General features: G+C 49.7%; 5 non-coding genes across 5 annotated transcripts; all 5 read right to left on the minus strand.

The window, feature by feature from the left end:
- Positions 1-2,183: 2,183 nt before the first annotated feature.
- Positions 2,184-2,256, minus strand: trnam-cau (transfer RNA methionine (anticodon CAU)). The gene has a single exon. It is a non-coding gene; the product is annotated as a tRNA-Met (tRNA).
- A 2,921-nt stretch (positions 2,257-5,177) lies between these two features.
- trnam-cau (transfer RNA methionine (anticodon CAU)) lies at positions 5,178-5,250 on the minus strand. Its single transcript has one exon. It is a non-coding gene; the product is annotated as a tRNA-Met (tRNA).
- A 2,921-nt stretch (positions 5,251-8,171) lies between these two features.
- trnam-cau (transfer RNA methionine (anticodon CAU)) lies at positions 8,172-8,244 on the minus strand. Its single transcript has one exon. It is a non-coding gene; the product is annotated as a tRNA-Met (tRNA).
- Positions 8,245-11,172: 2,928 nt separating this feature from the next.
- trnam-cau (transfer RNA methionine (anticodon CAU)) lies at positions 11,173-11,245 on the minus strand. The gene has a single exon. It is a non-coding gene; the product is annotated as a tRNA-Met (tRNA).
- A 2,895-nt stretch (positions 11,246-14,140) lies between these two features.
- Positions 14,141-14,213, minus strand: trnam-cau (transfer RNA methionine (anticodon CAU)). The gene has a single exon. It is a non-coding gene; the product is annotated as a tRNA-Met (tRNA).
- Between the last annotated feature and the right edge of the window lie 8,410 nt (positions 14,214-22,623).

Below are 22,623 nucleotides of genomic sequence, written 5' to 3' on the forward strand. Positions count from 1 at the left end.
CCCAAGCTTTACTGCATCCCACAGCACGTAGTCCTGGACCTCGGAACGTGCCAGCGAGCGAAACTCAAGTCGTGGACGACTCTTTGCACTGGAAGAATTGGGATCGGAATTCCTCCTCCCCACCCCCACCTCCCGCCCCCCGCCCCCCGACTGGACTTTAAAACTGGACTTTATGGAGTATGGGGAAGGAACCCCAACCCTCACGGACAATAGTACTGTGAATGAGAGCCAAAACCTTACACAAAGCACACAGACGCAGGCTGCATTCCGATGGATCAATTTCAAACATTCCAACATCACAACAGAACTGATAGTGTCAAAGGACTGGAATTTGGGACATTATCATAACAGTGACACAGCATAACTGCCGTCATGTAACACAATTAAGTAATTAGGGAGGCCATTCTTACAACTAACCGGCCCCAGGCCACAGCATTCACTCCTGTCGAGGCAGGAGAGAAACCTTTTCACGTATATCAGCTCTGGAGCCTGGAATACCTCACCCTGGTGGAGTTTATTGTTCTCGGTCATGGAAATAACATCAACATAAGTGGATCTGTCTGGACCAGGCAGGTAACTGACGAAAGAGATTAAAAGGTGCTAAGCGCTCACCATCCAGCAGGATGGCTCCAGGTGATGTGTTTATGATATTTCGATAAGGATCATCATGAAAAGGACAAGATCGAAGAGTTTGGCACTGCAGTCAAGAAGGAGGGTCAGGAAGAGTCAACCTGGCTCGTGGACCTACAAATTCTCACCTCATGGAGGATTGTAAGTTATCAGCCAAATGTGAGGGGTATTTGGGGCTGAGAGTTGAAAGCAATTTTAAGTGTGACAAAGAAATCCTGGGAGGGTTTGGGGTTTTGAATTGAGTGAGTTTGGGGCAGAAGTGTGGGCTTTTGCTTGTGGGTTTTCGGAAAAGGTGCGTCTTAAAAGTGGTGGTGACTTGTGTGTTTGGGTGGGAGCCGAGCCGAGCCGAGGTTAAATGGTGGAGGGATTTAAATCGGTCTAAGCAAGCAAGGTGTCGTGTGGTGTCCTTTACATTCGTTTCGAGGTCTTTGTATCAGGGTGTTAGGGGGGTCTTAATAAAGAAGTTTACGGTTCCGCCCAACCCTGTGCCTGTGCAATTTGTCCTTTCTAAAATCCTAAAGAACCATCAGTAAGGGGGGTAAACAGGAGCAGGAAGCTCTCACAAAGAACGAGCAGCAGGTTTCAGGCAGACCAAAGTGCGCCTTTCAGCTAGTTGATGGTTCTCCAGCAAGAGTTGATGCTTACCTGGGGTGTGCGTCCAGTTTTTTTTTATTTCCAAAATATACTTTATTCATAAATATCTGTAAAAATTACATTGCCAAACAGTTTCCAAACAGCACCAAAAAATACAAACATTGCAAGGGAGATCAGTTTCCTTCAATACTGTCATGAGTTTCTTCCCAACCCTTCCGTTTCACAATTGTCATGTCAATTACAGTTTTACATTTACAGCAATTGAGAATATTAACGATACAGTTCGAGGGGTGCGTCCAGTTTGAGCAGCATGGCAGGCAAAACCTCAGCACTCACTGGAAAGCAAAAGAAGTCTTGTGTCAGTCAGACAGGGCTCTCGACTGCTCCCTCACACTCGTGGCGGCTGCTAGTTTCCGCTCACCAGCTTTTCCTTGCGCCAGCTGGGGCTCTTCTGGGCTTCTTTCATGGTTATTGGAGCTGGCCGGTCCTGCCGCTGCTAACTTGCTGCTGCTGGAGGGACCTGCTGATTGAAGCAAAGCACTGACTGCGTTCAGGCAGTGAGCCAAGCCCAAGCCCAAGCCCAAGCCCAAGCCGCATTTCCCTGCAGCTCAAGGAGCAACTTGGAGACAGCTGCTATGGGGCTGTTGTGAAAGAATCTGGGCTCAGCTGTCTTAGCCAAGCTGGGGAATTAGCTCAAATGGTAGAGCGCTTGCTTAGCATGTGAGAGGTAGCGGGATCGATGCCTGCATTCTCCATTCTGCTTTTTCCTGGGCTCCAATCTTCACATTCAGCACTTGTGGCAACCAGCTGACAACGTCTTGCCTTGCGCTCCCATCTCCAGTGCTGGAGGCTGTCAAATGCTTTGCAGCACTGCAGCAAGCAAAGCGGCTGGATTTTGGCACGCAACGAGAGCGGAAAGGTCATGTGAGTGATGGCAAAAGAAAGCACAGTGGGCACACTGCCTTCTCTGAGGATCGAACTCAGGACCTTCAGATTATGAGACTGACGCGCTGCCTACTGCGCTAAGAAGGCACTGCCATGCAGCACGCCCAAGTAGACCAAGTTGCAAAGTGTTCCCAAGCCGCAGGACAAAGTCGACACAAAACTGTCAGCCAGCCAGGAGTCAAAGCTATCAGCTTCCCATCCCTAGACAGACGTCTTATCCATTACAGCATTGGCCCAGGCTGTGGAGAGCAGCTGGCCGTTCACAGTCCCACAGCACAGCGGCAGCAATGGCTAGGCCAAGGCCTGAGCGGCAAACCATCAGCCAGCACTTTTGTCACTTCCCTTCCGTAGCTCAGCTGCTGCGGCGCAGGACTGTAGAGGAAAGCAGAGCAAAATCATCCTTTGGCCGCTGCTTAAATTCACACTTGAAGGAGTATGTGCTTTTTTAGAGTAAGCGTGTAGTAAGCAGCAATTAGCTGAAGGTAGCGCTCTTAACTTGACAAGTCGATGGCTGCTCAACGTGTTGCCGCCAAGGCACGGGATCCCTCGTTTCCTGTCTGCAAACTGCCTGCACGCGACTGTTTCACTTCCGCAGTTTCATCTGCTGGCCAGCAGGGGTTCATCTTTGCTCCCCCAGAATATATAATATTCCATAAAAATTTGCAACCCTTTTCTATGCAATGTACATTTGCAAAACGCAGCAAAAATAGTGTTGGCGCATACAGCCCGAGGGGGTCTTACACGGGTGCCGGCCACTCGGTAAACTATGGCGGGAGGACCCCCTTACACAGTGGTCTTTCTCCATGGAGCCTTTGGAGCGGCTGCCCCAAGCTTTACTGCATCCCACAGCACGTAGTCCTGGACCTCGGAACGTGCCAGCGAGCGAAACTCAAGTCGTGGACGACTCTTTGCACTGGAAGAATTGGGATCGGAATTCCTCCTCCCCACCCCCACCTCCCGCCCCCCGCCCCCCGACTGGACTTTAAAACTGGACTTTATGGAGTATGGGGAAGGAACCCCAACCCTCACGGACAATAGTACTGTGAATGAGAGCCAAAACCTTACACAAAGCACACAGACGCAGGCTGCATTCCGATGGATCAATTTCAAACATTCCAACATCACAACAGAACTGATAGTGTCAAAGGACTGGAATTTGGGACATTATCATAACAGTGACACAGCATAACTGCCGTCATGTAACACAATTAAGTAATTCGGGAGGCCATTCTTACAACTAACCGGCCCCAGGCCACAGCATTCACTCCTGTCGAGGCAGGAGAGAAACCTTTTCACGTATATCAGCTCTGGAGCCTGGAATACCTCACCCTGGTGGAGTTTATTGTTCTCGGTCATGGAAATAACATCAACATAAGTGGATCTGTCTGGACCAGGCAGGTAACTGACGAAAGAGATTAAAAGGTGCTAAGCGCTCACCATCCAGCAGGATGGCTCCAGGTGATGTGTTTATGATATTTCGATAAGGATCATCATGAAAAGGACAAGATCGAAGAGTTTGGCACTGCAGTCAAGAAGGAGGGTCAGGAAGAGTCAACCTGGCTCGTGGACCTACAAATTCTCACCTCATGGAGGATTGTAAGTTATCAGCCAAATGTGAGGGGTATTTGGGGCTGAGAGTTGAAAGCAATTTTAAGTGTGACAAAGAAATCCTGGGAGGGTTTGGGGTTTTGAATTGAGTGAGTTTGGGGCAGAAGTGTGGGCTTTTGCTTGTGGGTTTTCGGAAAAGGTGCGTCTTAAAAGTGGTGGTGACTTGTGTGTTTGGGTGGGAGCCGAGCCGAGCCGAGGTTAAATGGTGGAGGGATTTAAATCGGTCTAAGCAAGCAAGGTGTCGTGTGGTGTCCTTTACATTCGTTTCGAGGTCTTTGTATCAGGGTGTTAGGGGGGTCTTAATAAAGAAGTTTACGGTTCCGCCCAACCCTGTGCCTGTGCAATTTGTCCTTTCTAAAATCCTAAAGAACCATCAGTAAGGGGGGTAAACAGGAGCAGGAAGCTCTCACAAAGAACGAGCAGCAGGTTTCAGGCAGACCAAAGTGCGCCTTTCAGCTAGTTGATGGTTCTCCAGCAAGAGTTGATGCTTACCTGGGGTGTGCGTCCAGTTTTTTTTTATTTCCAAAATATACTTTATTCATAAATATCTGTAAAAATTACATTGCCAAACAGTTTCCAAACAGCACCAAAAAATACAAACATTGCAAGGGAGATCAGTTTCCTTCAATACTGTCATGAGTTTCTTCCCAACCCTTCCGTTTCACAATTGTCATGTCAATTACAGTTTTACATTTACAGCAATTGAGAATATTAACGATACAGTTCGAGGGGTGCGTCCAGTTTGAGCAGCATGGCAGGCAAAACCTCAGCACTCACTGGAAAGCAAAAGAAGTCTTGTGTCAGTCAGACAGGGCTCTCGACTGCTCCCTCACACTCGTGGCGGCTGCTAGTTTCCGCTCACCAGCTTTTCCTTGCGCCAGCTGGGGCTCTTCTGGGCTTCTTTCATGGTTATTGGAGCTGGCCGGTCCTGCCGCTGCTAACTTGCTGCTGCTGGAGGGACCTGCTGATTGAAGCAAAGCACTGACTGCGTTCAGGCAGTGAGCCAAGCCCAAGCCCAAGCCCAAGCCCAAGCCGCATTTCCCTGCAGCTCAAGGAGCAACTTGGAGACAGCTGCTATGGGGCTGTTGTGAAAGAATCTGGGCTCAGCTGTCTTAGCCAAGCTGGGGAATTAGCTCAAATGGTAGAGCGCTTGCTTAGCATGTGAGAGGTAGCGGGATCGATGCCTGCATTCTCCATTCTGCTTTTTCCTGGGCTCCAATCTTCACATTCAGCACTTGTGGCAACCAGCTGACAACGTCTTGCCTTGCGCTCCCATCTCCAGTGCTGGAGGCTGTCAAATGCTTTGCAGCACTGCAGCAAGCAAAGCGGCTGGATTTTGGCACGCAACGAGAGCGGAAAGGTCAAGTGAGTGATGGCAAAAGAAAGCACAGTGGGCACACTGCCTTCTCTGAGGATCGAACTCAGGACCTTCAGATTATGAGACTGACGCGCTGCCTACTGCGCTAAGAAGGCACTGCCATGCAGCACGCCCAAGTAGACCAAGTTGCAAAGTGTTCCCAAGCCGCAGGACAAAGTCGACACAAAACTGTCAGCCAGCCAGGAGTCAAAGCTATCAGCTTCCCATCCCTAGACAGACGTCTTATCCATTACAGCATTGGCCCAGGCTGTGGAGAGCAGCTGGCCGTTCACAGTCCCACAGCACAGCGGCAGCAATGGCTAGGCCAAGGCCTGAGCGGCAAACCATCAGCCAGCACTTTTGTCACTTCCCTTCCGTAGCTCAGCTGCTGCGGCGCAGGACTGTAGAGGAAAGCAGAGCAAAATCATCCTTTGGCCGCTGCTTAAATTCACACTTGAAGGAGTATGTGCTTTTTTAGAGTAAGCGTGTAGTAAGCAGCAATTAGCTGAAGGTAGCGCTCTTAACTTGACAAGTCGATGGCTGCTCAACGTGTTGCCGCCAAGGCACGGGATCCCTCGTTTCCTGTCTGCAAACTGCCTGCACGCGACTGTTTCACTTCCGCAGTTTCATCTGCTGGCCAGCAGGGGTTCGTCTTTGCTCCCCCAGAATATATAATATTCCATAAAAATTTGCAACCCTTTTCTATGCAATGTACATTTGCAAAACGCAGCAAAAATAGTGTTGGCGCATACAGCCCGAGGGGGTCTTACACGGGTGCCGGCCACTCGGTAAACTATGGCGGGAGGACCCCCTTACACAGTGGTCTTTCTCCATGGAGCCTTTGGAGCGGCTGCCCCAAGCTTTACTGCATCCCACAGCACGTAGTCCTGGACCTCGGAACGTGCCAGCGAGCGAAACTCAAGTCGTGGACGACTCTTTGCACTGGAAGAATTGGGATCGGAATTCCTCCTCCCCACCCCCACCTCCCGCCCCCCGCCCCCCGACTGGACTTTAAAACTGGACTTTATGGAGTATGGGGAAGGAACCCCAACCCTCACGGACAATAGTACTGTGAATGAGAGCCAAAACCTTACACAAAGCACACAGACGCAGGCTGCATTCCGATGGATCAATTTCAAACATTCCAACATCACAACAGAACTGATAGTGTCAAAGGACTGGAATTTGGGACATTATCATAACAGTGACACAGCATAACTGCCGTCATGTAACACAATTAAGTAATTAGGGAGGCCATTCTTACAACTAACCGGCCCCAGGCCACAGCATTCACTCCTGTCGAGGCAGGAGAGAAACCTTTTCACGTATATCAGCTCTGGAGCCTGGAATACCTCACCCTGGTGGAGTTTATTGTTCTCGGTCATGGAAATAACATCAACATAAGTGGATCTGTCTGGACCAGGCAGGTAACTGACGAAAGAGATTAAAAGGTGCTAAGCGCTCACCATCCAGCAGGATGGCTCCAGGTGATGTGTTTATGATATTTCGATAAGGATCATCATGAAAAGGACAAGATCGAAGAGTTTGGCACTGCAGTCAAGAAGGAGGGTCAGGAAGAGTCAACCTGGCTCGTGGACCTACAAATTCTCACCTCATGGAGGATTGTAAGTTATCAGCCAAATGTGAGGGGTATTTGGGGCTGAGAGTTGAAAGCAATTTTAAGTGTGACAAAGAAATCCTGGGAGGGTTTGGGGTTTTGAATTGAGTGAGTTTGGGGCAGAAGTGTGGGCTTTTGCTTGTGGGTTTTCGGAAAAGGTGCGTCTTAAAAGTGGTGGTGACTTGTGTGTTTGGGTGGGAGCCGAGCCGAGCCGAGGTTAAATGGTGGAGGGATTTAAATCGGTCTAAGCAAGCAAGGTGTCGTGTGGTGTCCTTTACATTCGTTTCGAGGTCTTTGTATCAGGGTGTTAGGGGGGTCTTAATAAAGAAGTTTACGGTTCCGCCCAACCCTGTGCCTGTGCAATTTGTCCTTTCTAAAATCCTAAAGAACCATCAGTAAGGGGGGTAAACAGGAGCAGGAAGCTCTCACAAAGAACGAGCAGCAGGTTTCAGGCAGACCAAAGTGCGCCTTTCAGCTAGTTGATGGTTCTCCAGCAAGAGTTGATGCTTACCTGGGGTGTGCGTCCAGTTTTTTTTTATTTCCAAAATATACTTTATTCATAAATATCTGTAAAAATTACATTGCCAAACAGTTTCCAAACAGCACCAAAAAATACAAACATTGCAAGGGAGATCAGTTTCCTTCAATACTGTCATGAGTTTCTTCCCAACCCTTCCGTTTCACAATTGTCATGTCAATTACAGTTTTACATTTACAGCAATTGAGAATATTAACGATACAGTTCGAGGGGTGCGTCCAGTTTGAGCAGCATGGCAGGCAAAACCTCAGCACTCACTGGAAAGCAAAAGAAGTCTTGTGTCAGTCAGACAGGGCTCTCGACTGCTCCCTCACACTCGTGGCGGCTGCTAGTTTCCGCTCACCAGCTTTTCCTTGCGCCAGCTGGGGCTCTTCTGGGCTTCTTTCATGGTTATTGGAGCTGGCCGGTCCTGCCGCTGCTAACTTGCTGCTGCTGGAGGGACCTGCTGATTGAAGCAAAGCACTGACTGCGTTCAGGCAGTGAGCCAAGCCCAAGCCCAAGCCCAAGCCCAAGCCGCATTTCCCTGCAGCTCAAGGAGCAACTTGGAGACAGCTGCTATGGGGCTGTTGTGAAAGAATCTGGGCTCAGCTGTCTTAGCCAAGCTGGGGAATTAGCTCAAATGGTAGAGCGCTTGCTTAGCATGTGAGAGGTAGCGGGATCGATGCCTGCATTCTCCATTCTGCTTTTTCCTGGGCTCCAATCTTCACATTCAGCACTTGTGGCAACCAGCTGACAACGTCTTGCCTTGCGCTCCCATCTCCAGTGCTGGAGGCTGTCAAATGCTTTGCAGCACTGCAGCAAGCAAAGCGGCTGGATTTTGGCACGCAACGAGAGCGGAAAGGTCAAGTGAGTGATGGCAAAAGAAAGCACAGTGGGCACATTGCCTTCTCTGAGGATCGAACTCAGGACCTTCAGATTATGAGACTGACGCGCTGCCTACTGCGCTAAGAAGGCACTGCCATGCAGCACGCCCAAGTAGACCAAGTTGCAAAGTGTTCCCAAGCCGCAGGACAAAGTCGACACAAAACTCTCAGCCAGCCAGGAGTCAAAGCTATCAGCTTCCCATCCCTAGACAGACGTCTTATCCATTACAGCATTGGCCCAGGCTGTGGAGAGCAGCTGGCCGTTCACAGTCCCACAGCACAGCGGCAGCAATGGCTAGGCCAAGGCCTGAGCGGCAAACCATCAGCCAGCACTTTTGTCACTTCCCTTCCGTAGCTCAGCTGCTGCGGCGCAGGACTGTAGAGGAAAGCAGAGCAAAATCATCCTTTGGCCGCTGCTTAAATTCACACTTGAAGGAGTATGTGCTTTTTTAGAGTAAGCGTGTAGTAAGCAGCAATTAGCTGAAGGTAGCGCTCTTAACTTGACAAGTCGATGGCTGCTCAACGTGTTGCCGCCAAGGCACGGGATCCCTCGTTTCCTGTCTGCAAACTGCCTGCACGCGACTGTTTCACTTCCGCAGTTTCATCTGCTGGCCAGCAGGGGTTCGTCTTTGCTCCCCCAGAATATATAATATTCCATAAAAATTTGCAACCCTTTTCTATGCAATGTACATTTGCAAAACGCAGCAAAAATAGTGTTGGCGCATACAGCCCGAGGGGGTCTTACACGGGTGCCGGCCACTCGGTAAACTATGGCGGGAGGACCCCCTTACACAGTGGTCTTTCTCCATGGAGCCTTTGGAGCGGCTGCCCCAAGCTTTACTGCATCCCACAGCACGTAGTCCTGGACCTCGGAACGTGCCAGCGAGCGAAACTCAAGTCGTGGACGACTCTTTGCACTGGAAGAATTGGGATCGGAATTCCTCCTCCCCACCCCCACCTCCCGCCCCCCGCCCCCCGACTGGACTTTAAAACTGGACTTTATGGAGTATGGGGAAGGAACCCCAACCCTCACGGACAATAGTACTGTGAATGAGAGCCAAAACCTTACACAAAGCACACAGACGCAGGCTGCATTCCGATGGATCAATTTCAAACATTCCAACATCACAACAGAACTGATAGTGTCAAAGGACTGGAATTTGGGACATTATCATAACAGTGACACAGCATAACTGCCGTCATGTAACACAATTAAGTAATTAGGGAGGCCATTCTTACAACTAACCGGCCCCAGGCCACAGCATTCACTCCTGTCGAGGCAGGAGAGAAACCTTTTCACGTATATCAGCTCTGGAGCCTGGAATACCTCACCCTGGTGGAGTTTATTGTTCTCGGTCATGGAAATAACATCAACATAAGTGGATCTGTCTGGACCAGGCAGGTAACTGACGAAAGAGATTAAAAGGTGCTAAGCGCTCACCATCCAGCAGGATGGCTCCAGGTGATGTGTTTATGATATTTCGATAAGGATCATCATGAAAAGGACAAGATCGAAGAGTTTGGCACTGCAGTCAAGAAGGAGGGTCAGGAAGAGTCAACCTGGCTCGTGGACCTACAAATTCTCACCTCATGGAGGATTGTAAGTTATCAGCCAAATGTGAGGGGTATTTGGGGCTGAGAGTTGAAAGCAATTTTAAGTGTGACAAAGAAATCCTGGGAGGGTTTGGGGTTTTGAATTGAGTGAGTTTGGGGCAGAAGTGTGGGCTTTTGCTTGTGGGTTTTCGGAAAAGGTGCGTCTTAAAAGTGGTGGTGACTTGTGTGTTTGGGTGGGAGCCGAGCCGAGCCGAGCCGAGGTTAAATGGTGGAGGGATTTAAATCGGTCTAAGCAAGCAAGGTGTCGTGTGGCGTCCTTTACATTCGTTTCGAGGTCTTTGTATCAGGGTGTTAGGGGGGTCTTAATAAAGAAGTTTATGGTTCCGCCCAACCCTGTGCCTGTGCAATTTGTCCTTTCTAAAATCCTAAAGAACCATCAGTAAGGGGGGTAAACAGGAGCCGGAAGCTCTCACAAAGAACGAGCAGCAGGTTTCAGGCAGACCAAAGTGCGCCTTTCAGCTAGTTGATGGTCCTCCAGCAAGAGTTGATGCTTACCTGGGGTGTGCGTCCAGTTTTTTTTTTTATTTCCAAAATATACTTTATTCATAAATATCTGTAAAAATTACATTGCCAAACAGTTTCCAAACAGCACCAAAAAATACAAACATTGCAAGGGAGATCAGTTTCCTTCAATACTGTCATGAGTTTCTTCCCAACCCTTCCGTTTCACAATTGTCATGTCAATTACAGTTTTACATTTACAGCAATTGAGAATATTAACGATACAGTTCGAGGGGTGCGTCCAGTTTGAGCAGCATGGCAGGCAAAACCTCAGCACTCACTGGAAAGCAAAAGAAGTCTTGTGTCAGTCAGACAGGGCTCTCGACTGCTCCCTCACACTCGTGGCGGCTGCTAGTTTCCGCTCACCAGCTTTTCCTTGCGCCAGCTGGGGCTCTTCTGGGCTTCTTTCATGGTTATTGGAGCTGGCCGGTCCTGCCGCTGCTAACTTGCTGCTGCTGGAGGGACCTGCTGATTGAAGCAAAGCACTGACTGCGTTCAGGCAGTGAGCCAAGCCCAAGCCCAAGCCCAAGCCCAAGCCGCATTTCCCTGCAGCTCAAGGAGCAACTTGGAGACAGCTGTTATGGGGCTGTTGTGAAAGAATCTGGGCTCAGCTGTCTTAGCCAAGCTGGGGAATTAGCTCAAATGGTAGAGCGCTTGCTTAGCATGTGAGAGGTAGCGGGATCGATGCCTGCATTCTCCATTCTGCTTTTTCCTGGGCTCCAATCTTCACATTCAGCACTTGTGGCAACCAGCTGACAACGTCTTGCCTTGCGCTCCCATCTCCAGTGCTGGAGGCTGTCAAATGCTTTGCAGCACTGCAGCAAGCAAAGCGGCTGGATTTTGGCACGCAACGAGAGCGGAAAGGTCAAGTGAGTGATGGCAAAAGAAAGCACAGTGGGCACACTGCCTTCTCTGAGGATCGAACTCAGGACCTTCAGATTATGAGACTGACGCGCTGCCTACTGCGCTAAGAAGGCACTGCCATGCAGCACGCCCAAGTAGACCAAGTTGCAAAGTGTTCCCAAGCCGCAGGACAAAGTCGACACAAAACTCTCAGCCAGCCAGGAGTCAAAGCTATCAGCTTCCCATCCCTAGACAGACGTCTTATCCATTACAGCATTGGCCCAGGCTGTGGAGAGCAGCTGGCCGTTCACAGTCCCACAGCACAGCGGCAGCAATGGCTAGGCCAAGGCCTGAGCGGCAAACCATCAGCCAGCACTTTTGTCACTTCCCTTCCGTAGCTCAGCTGCTGCGGCGCAGGACTGTAGAGGAAAGCAGAGCAAAATCATCCTTTGGCCGCTGCTTAAATTCACACTTGAAGGAGTATGTGCTTTTTTAGAGTAAGCGTGTAGTAAGCAGCAATTAGCTGAAGGTAGCGCTCTTAACTTGACAAGTCGATGGCTGCTCAACGTGTTGCCGCCAAGGCACGGGATCCCTCGTTTCCTGTCTGCAAACTGCCTGCACGCGACTGTTTCACTTCCGCAGTTTCATCTGCTGGCCAGCAGGGGTTCGTCTTTGCTCCCCCAGAATATATAATATTCCATAAAAATTTGCAACCCTTTTCTATGCAATGTACATTTGCAAAACACAGCAAAAATAGTGTTGGCGCATACAGCCCGAGGGGGTCTTACACAGGTGCCGGCCACTCGGTAAACTATGGCGGGAGGACCCCCTTACACAGTGGTCTTTCTCCATGGAGCCTTTGGAGCGGCTGCCCCAAGCTTTACTGCATCCCACAGCACGTAGTCCTGGACCTCGGAACGTGCCAGCGAGCGAAACTCAAGTCGTGGACAACTCTTTGCACTGGAAGAATTGGGATCGGAATTCCTCCTCCCCACCCCCACCTCCCGCCCCCCGACTGGACTTTAAAACTGGACTTTGTGGAGTATGGGGAAGGAACCCCAACCCTCACGGACAATAGTACTGTGAATGAGAGCCAAAACCTTACACAAAGCACACAGAGGCAGGCTGCATTCCGATGGATCAATTTCAAACATTCCAACATCACAACAGAACTGATAGTGTCAAAGGACTGGAATTTGGGACATTATCATAACAGTGACACAGCATAACTGCCGTCATGTAACACAATTAAGTAATTAGGGAGGCCATTCTTACAACTAACCGGCCCCAGGCCACAGCATTCACTCCTGTCGAGGCAGGAGAGAAACCTTTTCATGTATATCAGCTCTGGAGCCTGGAATACCTCACCCTGGTGGAGTTTATTGTTCTCGGTCATGGAGATAACATCAACATAAGTGGATCTGTCTGGACCAGGCAGGTAACTGACGAAAGAGATTAAAAGGCGCTAAGCGCTCACCATCCAGCAGGATGGCTCCAGGTGATGTGTTTATGATATTTCGATAAGGATCATCATGAAAAGGACAAGATCGAAGAGTTTGGCACTGCAGTCAAGAAGGAGGGTCAGGAAGAGTCAACCTGGCTCGTGGACCTACAAATTCTCACCTCATGGAGGATTGTAAGTTATCAGCCAAATGTGAGGGGTATTTGGGGCTGAGAGTTGAAAGCAATTTTAAGTGTGACAAAGAAATCCTGGGAGGGTTTGGGGTTTTGAATTGAGTGAGTTTGGGGCAGAAGTGTGGGCTTTTGCTTGTGGGTTTTCGGAAAAGGTGCGTCTTAAAAGTGGTGGTGACTTGTGTGTTTGGGTGGGAGCCGAGCCGAGCCGAGGTTAAATGGTGGAGGGATTTAAATCGGTCTAAGCAAGCAAGGTGTCGTGTGGCGTCCTTTACATTCGTTTCGAGGTCTTTGTATCAGGGTGTTAGGGGGGTCTTAATTAAGAGGTTTACGGTTCCGCCCAACCCTGTGCCTGTGCAATTTGTCCTTTCTAAAATCCTAAAGAACCATCAGTGAGGGGGGTAAACAGGAGCAGGAAGCTCTCACAAAGAACGAGCAGCAGGTTTCAGGCAGACCAAAGTGCGCCTTTCAGCTAGTTGATGGTCCTCCAGCAAGAGTTGATGCTTACCTGGGGTGTGCGTCCAGTTTTTTTTTATTTCCAAAATATACTTTATTCATAAATATCTGTAAAAATTACATTGCCAAACAGTTTCCAAACAGCACCAAAAAATACAAACATTGCAAGGGAGATCAGTTTCCTTCAATACTGTCATGAGTTTCTTCCCAACCCTTCCGTTTCACAATTGTCATGTCAATTACAGTTTTACATTTACAGCAATTGAGAACATTAACGATACAGTTCGAGGGGTGCGTCCAGTTTGAGCAGCATGGCAGGCAAAACCTCAGCACTCACTGGAAAGCAAAAGAAGTCTTGTGTCAGTCAGACAGGGCTCTCGACTGCTCCCTCACACTCGTGGCGGCTGCTAGTTTCCGCTCACCAGCTTTTCCTTGCGCCAGCTGGGGCTCTTCTGGGCTTCTTTCATGGTTATTGGAGCTGGCCGGTCCTGCCGCTGCTAACTTGCTGCTGCTGGAGGGACCTGCTGATTGAAGCAAAGCACTGACTGCGTTCAGGCAGCGAGCCAAGCCCAAGCCCAAGCCGCATTTCCCTGCAGCTCAAGGAGCAACTTGGAGACAGCTGCTATGGGGCTGTTGTGAAAGAATCTGGGCTCAGCAATCTTAGCCAAGCTGGGGAATTAGCTCAAATGGTAGAGTGCTCGCTTAGCATGCGAGAGGTAGTGGGATCGATGCCTGCATTCTCCATTTTCCTGGGCTCCAATCTTCATATTCAGCACTTGTGGCAACCAGCTGACAACGTCTTGCCTTGCGCTCCCATCTCCAGTGCTGGAGGCTGTCAAATGCTTTGCAGCACGGCAGCAAGCAAAGCGGCTGGATTTTGGCGCGCAACGAGAGCGGAAAGGTCAAGTGAGTGATGGCAAATGAAAGTACAGTGGGCACACTGCCTTCTCTGAGAATCGAACTCAGGACCTTCAGATTATGAGACTGACGCGCTGCCTACTGCGCTATGAAGGCACTACCATGCAGCACGCCCAAGTAGACCAAGTTGCAAAGTGTTCCCAAGCCGCAGGACAAAGTCGACACAAAACTCTCAGCCAGCCAGGAGTCAAAGCTATCAGCTTCCCATCCCCAGACAGACGGCTTATCCATTACAGCATTGGCCCAGGCTGTGGAGAGCAGCTGGCCGTTCACAGTCCCACAGCACAGCGGCAGCAATGGCTAGGCCAAGGCCTGAGCGGCAAACCATCAGCAAGCACTTTTGTCACTTCCCTTCCGTAGCTCAGCTGCTGCGGCGCAGGACTGTAGAGGAAAGCAGAGCAAAATCATCCTTAGGCCGCTGCTTAAATTCACACTTGAAGGAGTATGTGCTTTTTTAGAGTAAGCGTGTAGTAAGCAGCAATTAGCTGAAGGTAGCGCTCTTAACTTGACAAGTCGATGGCTGCTCAACGTGTTGCCGCCAAGGCACGGGATCCCTCGTTTCCTGTCTGCAAACTGCCTGCACGCGACTGTTTCACTTCCGCAGTTTCATCTGCTGGCCAGCAGGGGTTCGTCTTTGCTCCCCCAGAATATATAATATTCCATAAAAATTTGCAACCCTTTTCTATGCAATGTACATTTGCAAAACACAGCAAAAATAGTGTTGGCGCATACAGCCCGAGGGGGTCTTACACGGGTGCCGGCCACTCGGTAAACTATGGCGGGAGGACCCCCTTACACAGTGGTCTTTCTCCATGGAGCCTTTGGAGCGGCTGCCCCAAGCTTTACTGCATCCCACAGCACGTAGTCCTGGACCTCGGAACGTGCCAACGAGCGAAACTCAAGTCGTGGACAACTCTTTGCACTGGAAGAATTGGGATCGGAATTGCTCCTCCCCACCCCCACCTCCCGCCCCCCGACTGGACTTTAAAACTGGACTTTGTGGAGTATGGGGAAGGAACCCCAACCCTCACGGACAATAGTACTGTGAATGAGAGCCAAAACCTTACACAAAGCACACAGAGGCAGGCTGCATTCCGATGGATCAATTTCAAACATTCCAACATCACAACAGAACTGATAGTGTCAAAGGACTGGAATTTGGGACATTATCATAACAGTGACACAGCATAACTGCCGTCATGTAACACAATTAAGTAATTAGGGAGGCCATTCTTACAACTAACCGGCCCCAGGCCACAGCATTCACTCCTGTCGAGGCAGGAGAGAAACCTTTTCATGTATATCAGCTCTGGAGCCTGGAATACCTCACCCTGGTGGAGTTTATTGTTCTCGGTCATGGAAATAACATCAACATAAGTGGATCTGTCTGGACCAGGCAGGTAACTGACGAAAGAGATTAAAAGGTGCTAAGCGCTCACCATCCAGCAGGATGGCTCCAGGTGATGTGTTTATGATATTTCGATAAGGATCATCATGAAAAGGACAAGATCGAAGAGTTTGGCACTGCAGTCAAGAAGGAGGGTCAGGAAGAGTCAACCTGGCTCGTGGACCTACAAATTCTCACCTCATGGAGGATTGTAAGTTATCAGCCAAATGTGAGGGGTATTTGGGGCTGAGAGTTGAAAGCAATTTTAAGTGTGACAAAGAAATCCTGGGAGGGTTTGGGGTTTTGAATTGAGTGAGTTTGGGGCAGAAGTGTGGGCTTTTGCTTGTGGGTTTTCGGAAAAGGTGCGTCTTAAAAGTGGTGGTGACTTGTGTGTTTGGGTGGGAGCCGAGCCGAGCCGAGGTTAAATGGTGGAGGGATTTAAATCGGTCTAAGCAAACAAGGTGTCGTGTGGCGTCCTGTACATTCGTTTCGAGGTCTTTGTATCAGGGTGTTAGGGGGGTCTTAATAAAGAAGTTTACGGTTCCGCCCAACCCTGTGTCTGTGCAATTTGTCCTTTCTAAAATCCTAAAGAACTATCAGTAAGGGGGGCAAACAGGAGCAGGAAGCTCTCACAAAGAACGAGCAGCAGGTTTCAGGCAGACCAAAGTGCGCCTTTCAGCTAGTTGATGGTCCTCCAGCAAGAGTTGATGCTTATCTGGGGTGTGCGTCCAGTTTGAGCAGCTTGTTTTTTTTATTTCCAAAATATACTTTATTCATCGATATCTGCAAAAATTCCATTGCCAAACAGTTTCCAAACAGCACCAAAAAATACAAACATTGCAAGGGAGATCAGTTTCCTTCAATACTATCATGAGTTTCTTCCCAACCCTTCCGTTTCACAATTGTCATGTCAATTACAGTTTTACATTTACAGCGAATGAAAATATTAACGATACAGTTCGAGGGGTTTCCCATGGATCCAGCCCCTCAGTTCAGCTTGGTGTGGGGACCTTACACTGTGGTCTTTCCCCATTGAGCCTTTGCTATGGCTGCCCCAAGCTTTAGTGCGTCCCTCAGCACGTAGTCCTGGACCTTGGAATGTGCCAGTCTGCAACATTCGGTGGTGGACAACTCATTGCGCTGGAAGACCAGCAAGTTTCGGGCAAACCAAAGGGTGTCTTTCACCGAATTGATAGTCCTCCAGCAGCAATTGATGTTTGTCTCGGTGTGCGTCCCTGGGAACAGCCCGTAGAGCACAGACTCCTGTGTTGCAGAGCTGCTTGGGATGAACCTCAACAAAAGCCACTGCATCTCGTTCCACACCTGCTTTGCGAAGACACATTCCAGGAGGAGGTGGGCAACCGTCGCTTCCCCACCACAGCCACCGCGGGGGCATTGGCGGAGGGGGCGAGACTTCGGGTGTGCATGAAGGATCTGACGGGGAGGGCACTTCTCACCACCAGCCGAGCTACGTCTTGGTGCTTGTTTGAAAGTTCTGGTGATGAGGCATTCTGCGAAATGACTTTGATGGTCTGCTCGGGGAACCATCCGACAGGATCCACCGTCTCTTTTTCCCGTAGGGCCTTGGGGACATTCCGTGCAGAGCACTGCCTGATGGGTCGGTGGTCAAAGGTGTTCTCCCGCAGAAACTGCTCCACGAAGGATAGGTGGTACGGCACGGCCCAACTGCACGGCAATGTGACCAGGCCCATACTTCGCTACACCGGGGACAGATAGAACCTCAGCACGTAGTGACACTTGGAGTTTGCGTACTGGAGGTCTACACACAGCTTGATGCAGCCGCACACGAAGGTGGTCATCAGGATGAGGGCCACATTGGGCACATTTTTCCCGCTCTTATCCAGAGATTTGAACATCGTGTCCCTCCGGACCCGGTCCATTTTAGATCCCCAGATGAAGTGGAAAATGGCTCGGGTGACCGCCACAGCGCAGGAGTGGGGTATGGGCCAGACCTGCGCCACGTCGAGCAACAACGTGAGCGCCTCACACCTGATGAAAAGGTTCTTACCCACAATGGAGAGAGATCGCTGCCCCCACATACTCAACCTTTGTTGTACCTTGGCTACTCGCTCCTCCCATGTTTTGGTGCACGCCCCGGCCCTTCCGAACCATATCCCCAGCACCTTCAGGTAATCTGACCTGACGGTGAAGGGGACAAAGGATCGGTCAGCCCAGTTGCCAAAGAACATGGCCTCGCTCTTGCCGTGGTTAACTTTGGCTCCCGAGGCCAGTTCGAACTGGTCGCAGAAGCTCATCAGTCTGCGCACGGACAGCGGATCCGAGCAGAAGACGGAGACGTCATCCATGTACAGGGAGGTTTTCACCTGAGTGCCTCCGCTGCCTGGGATTGTCACCCCTCTTATGCTCGCATCCTTCCTAATAGACTCAGCAAAGGGTTCAATTCACCAACTCCAGAGCAGACTTGACTCGTCTGGCTATGACCTTGGACAGAATCTTGTAGCAGTGAGATGGGCCACCAATTTCTGATTTCTGCCCTCTCCCCCTTCCGCTTGTAAATGAGGGTGATGATGCCTTTCCTCATGGATTCTGACATGCTGCCGGCCAGGAGCATACTCTCGTATACTTCCAGCAGGTCCAGGCAACCCAGTCCCACAGGGCCAAGTACAACTCGACCGGTAAACTGTCGCTTCCGTGAGTTTTACTCGTCTCGAAGGACTCGACGGCCTTTGTCAGCATGTCCAGAGTTAGCAGCTTGTCCAGTCTTTCCCTCCTGCTGTCATCTAAGACCTCTGTGATAGATGACAGGAAGGACTGGGAGGCTTTGCTGTCTGTGGTCTTCGCGTCATACGGCCCAGCATAAAAGGATTTGCTGATCCTTAGTATGTTGGACTGCGAAGACGTTACTGAGCCATCCTCTTCCTTCAGGCTGCTGATAACAGAGCTCTCTCTGTGTACCTTTTGGAAGAAGTAACGCGAGCACGTCTCATCCTGCTCGATGGAGCGGAGTCTGGACCGGAAGATAATCTTGGAGGCCTCCTTGGCAAAGAGCAAGGCCTGCTGGCTCTTCACCTCTTGGAGGCCCTCCTTGACCTCGACCCCCATTGACTGCAACCGGAGCAGATTTTGCATACTTTTCTGGAGTTGGGACATTTCCCTCTATCTCTCCCTCACCCTCTGAACCCCTTTGTGGATGAAGAACCTCTTGATGTTCTCCTTGATCGCTTCCCACCAGTGAACTGGAGACTCAAAGAGGGGTTTCACAGTCCTCCAACCTTTGTAATCCCTTTTAAGTTCCTCAACGTTCTCTGGGGTCAGCAGTAGAGCATTGTACTTCCACGTCCCTCTGCCAACCCGCTGGTCGTCCTGTAAGTGACAGTCGGCCAGTAAGAGGCAGTGGTCGGAGAAGAACACCGGCTTGACGTCGGTGGATCCGACCGTGACAGCACGGGACACAAACAGGAAGTCAATCCTGGAACAGGCAGACCCGTCCGATCTTGAGCATGTGTATCTGCACTGTGCTCCGTCTGCAGGTTTGCTGAAGATGTCGTGCAGTTTGGCATCTTTCACTGTTTCTATTAGGAATCTGGATGTAACGTCCACAGTCAGCAGTTGTGGCTACCAGCTGACAACGTCTTGCCTTGTTCTCCCATCTCCAGTGCTGGACGTTGTCAAATGCTTTGCAGCACTGCAGCAAGCAAAGAGGCTGGATTTTGGTGCGCACAGAGGGCGGAAAGGTGAGGTAAGTAATGGCAAAACGAAGCACAGTGGGCATCCTGTGTTTTCTGTGGATCGACCTTGGGACCTTCAGATTATGAGATTGACGCGCTGCCTACTGCGCTGAGAAGGCACTGCCACATGTTGCTGCCAGGCAGCATGACCAAGTAGACCAAGATGCAAAGTGTTCCCAAGCCGCAGGACAAAGTCTCCACAAAACTCTCAGCCAGACAGGAGTCAAAGCTATCAGCTTCCGATCCCTGCTGCTCTGGAGCCTGGAATACCTCACCCAGTTGTGAAAGAAAGACCACAGGAGGTCAGAGAGACAGGCCGGTGGCGGGAGACAGTCTCCTGCAATGTCCCTGAATGTGTAATGGATCAGGTCCTGATCACATCAGCTCCCCCAGAGGAGACTGCATTGGCACTGCAGGCAAATAACCAGGTTTTACTGTCCGAGACTTTCTTTGGAAAGTGAGGAGACCCAGGGAACGAATTCAATGGATTTTCCCTAGCTGAGGCTCAGCGAGCCGACCCAGTATTGCGAGGGTTAGCACAGGCTGCCCAGTTTGAAATTGAAGCAGAGGGCATCCTTGATTGCTGCTATTTGAAGAATGAGGTAGTGATGAGGCAATAGAGTTCTCCTCACAGACCTGAGGGCAAGGAGTGGAGAGTAGTCCACCAGTTAGTGGTGCCACAGAGGTACCGGGGAGAAATATTCAGAAGGGCCCACGAGACTACAGTAGCCGTACATGCCAGTATACAAAAGACCAAAGCCCTTATAAGACAGCAGTTTGACTGGCCAAAACTCCACAAAGATGTGGTGGAGTACTGCAGGAGTTGCTACATGTGCCAGGTTGAGGGGAAACCCCAACCTACACTGCAACCTGCACCCCTAAGTCCTGTGTTAGCAGGACCCTCCAGCAGTGGGCTGGTGAACTGTGTGGGATCCCCACCGAGAACAAAAGGGGACAGGCAGGCACATGGCTGGCAAAAGGTTAGAAAGAGAAGGGGAACAAAGAGACCAAGAAGGCATGTTAAAGGAAGTCCGCAAAGTATCCCGGATGAAAACCCCTACTGCTTGGTCAACCAACTCCGAAAAATGTGAAAAGTTAGACACCACATCCTCCTATGTGAATGCAGACTCTAGAAGCACCCCACCAGAGTTGCTGACAGCATTTACAGGAACCTGCAGAGACAAAGGGAGACCATGAGGGTGATGCTTCATCTAGTCGATGTTACAGGTGAATGTAGTTAAGTCAGCACAAATACCTGCATGTAGGAGTGTCCCAGAGAACAAAGGAGAGAGTAACAAAGTCTCTTCCTCCACAGTCGGAGGAAAAGGAAACCACCATCCCCTGAAGCCAAAAGTCTTTGTATGACTCAGGGAGTTCAGGATCGGCCCGCACCACCACATCCCCCACCCCCCTACTAACTCTCCTGAGAAAAAAGAGCAGCCTTGGCACCCAGAACAGACCATTGTTAATGAGCTTAAGATTGATGAATGAATGGAAATGAATGAGAGAAATGCATGTTTTTTCTTTCTGTATATATTTCTCTCAAACTCTGTAATGAAATGCGCCATTTTTCTTCACATCACATTTCATTCCCGAGTGTGGAGATGTCAGACAAACCCCCCACCTGCCAAGACTGAGGTACACATTATTTCACCACATGAACATTAAAACTTAAAAATTGCAAGTTCCTGACCAGAAAGATATTTGTATGGTATCAGACAATGTGGAAACAAAGGGAGCCAGTCCCTGCCCCCATTATACAGAAAGAGACCAGGTCAAACCAGTTGGTCATGTGACCACCTGCTGGCCAACTAGCTGAGATTTAAACAGGAAAAACAGATTTTGAATTCAGAACATCAGGTGCTCATAGACCGAGAATATCTCCTCTCCTGTCTGCCTGCTTCCATCTCCTTCTCACGGAACTGAATCTTGTGAAAACACATGAAACTCAAAGAGAGAAAGGTTTCCTCAGTGAACAAGGTTTTAAGAAGATTACTGGGCCCTAACAAAACACAAGACCATATCTTCAATCAAGGGCTACACGAGCTCGAGAAACAGTAACAAGATAGTGCCTCAAACTGTTCTACGTATCTTTTCTTCTCTTTTCTGTCCTTATTTGCATGTGTATCGCGTGTGCATGTTAGCTTGGGCGCATCGTATATCTGTCGGCGTCAACTGCATCAGAGTTTAAGTTTAAAGTTTAAGAAATTTCTTCTTTAAACCAAAGAAAGCCTGTTTGTGCCTTATAATTGGAAAGTTGTGAACAAGGATTCACAAAGTTGGAGCTCAAAATACAGTGTGTTTAAAATTAAACTGCTACAATAAGACCAGGTGAAGATAGTAACAGACCCCTAGACACATTTCGCACCAGGTTGTAACAAGACCAAGAGGCACATCCATTGCTGCCCCTATATCTGTTGCAGCCTTTGTGTGAGCAGGTCACCCGCCACCCCCCACCCCCACCGCCAACCCCATGAGGATGAGGCACACAATCAAGGAAATCCACAAACACAACACCTTCAAAAACATCCCAGAGTACTTCCAATTACCTTACCTGCAATTTGGGTGCCTATCCCTTTAAATATTGCTAGTACAGGGCCTAACATGCAACCTCATATCTTTGAAGAGTGATGAACGAATATCTACACAGGACCTGCATGATCTAAATTTGGGATCCTCTGGCATCACATCAGACTGTGTGACATCAGGATAGAACCAATCCAAAGCCTTCCGCACGCACCCTTCTCCGGCTGTAACGGTGCGCATGCTACACAGGAAGTGGCCAGTGGCACATTGCAACGCCAGGAAATGTCGGTTGGCCTACATAGCAGCGCCTGCAACAGCGCTGAGCAACTGAATTTCTCACCCGGGATTTGAAATTTAGTTTTAAATTTAAACATTAAATTTAAAATTAACACCTCAGTGTTAATAAGAAGACCAGGATTGTGCATTTGTGCTGTAATGCTATTTCCTGCATTGGGGCACCTGGTGAACTGGAACAATCCTGCTTGCTTATTTTGGCACTTCAATGGCCCAGAATTCCGCCAGAGCTGTTCCTGCTCCACTGCCATAACTTTGCTGGAAGTCCTGTTGACATGCATTTCTGCGGCACTCGCCCCAAAGCTACAATGGCCGAAAGCATGAGGAAGCTCAGGGCACTACCATTTCTGTCTTTAAAATGCAGATTGAACTAAATCTATATGCCCTGGTCTAATTGTTAGCCACTCCTCTAACTCTACTTCACCTCAGGTCTACACTTGGCCCACAAAGTCCCCAAAGCTGCTCCCAGTCTGCCGCTGGAACTTCACTGCAACTGCGGCAGGAGCTCCATCTACACGTCATTTTGACCCCAAGGTGAGCTTCTGAGCAGATACCTGCAGCATCACTTTTTCCACCTTTGTAACATTGT

This window comes from Heterodontus francisci, chromosome 5, assembly GCF_036365525.1.
Source record: "Heterodontus francisci isolate sHetFra1 chromosome 5, sHetFra1.hap1, whole genome shotgun sequence".
Lineage (NCBI taxonomy): Eukaryota > Metazoa > Chordata > Chondrichthyes > Heterodontiformes > Heterodontidae > Heterodontus > Heterodontus francisci.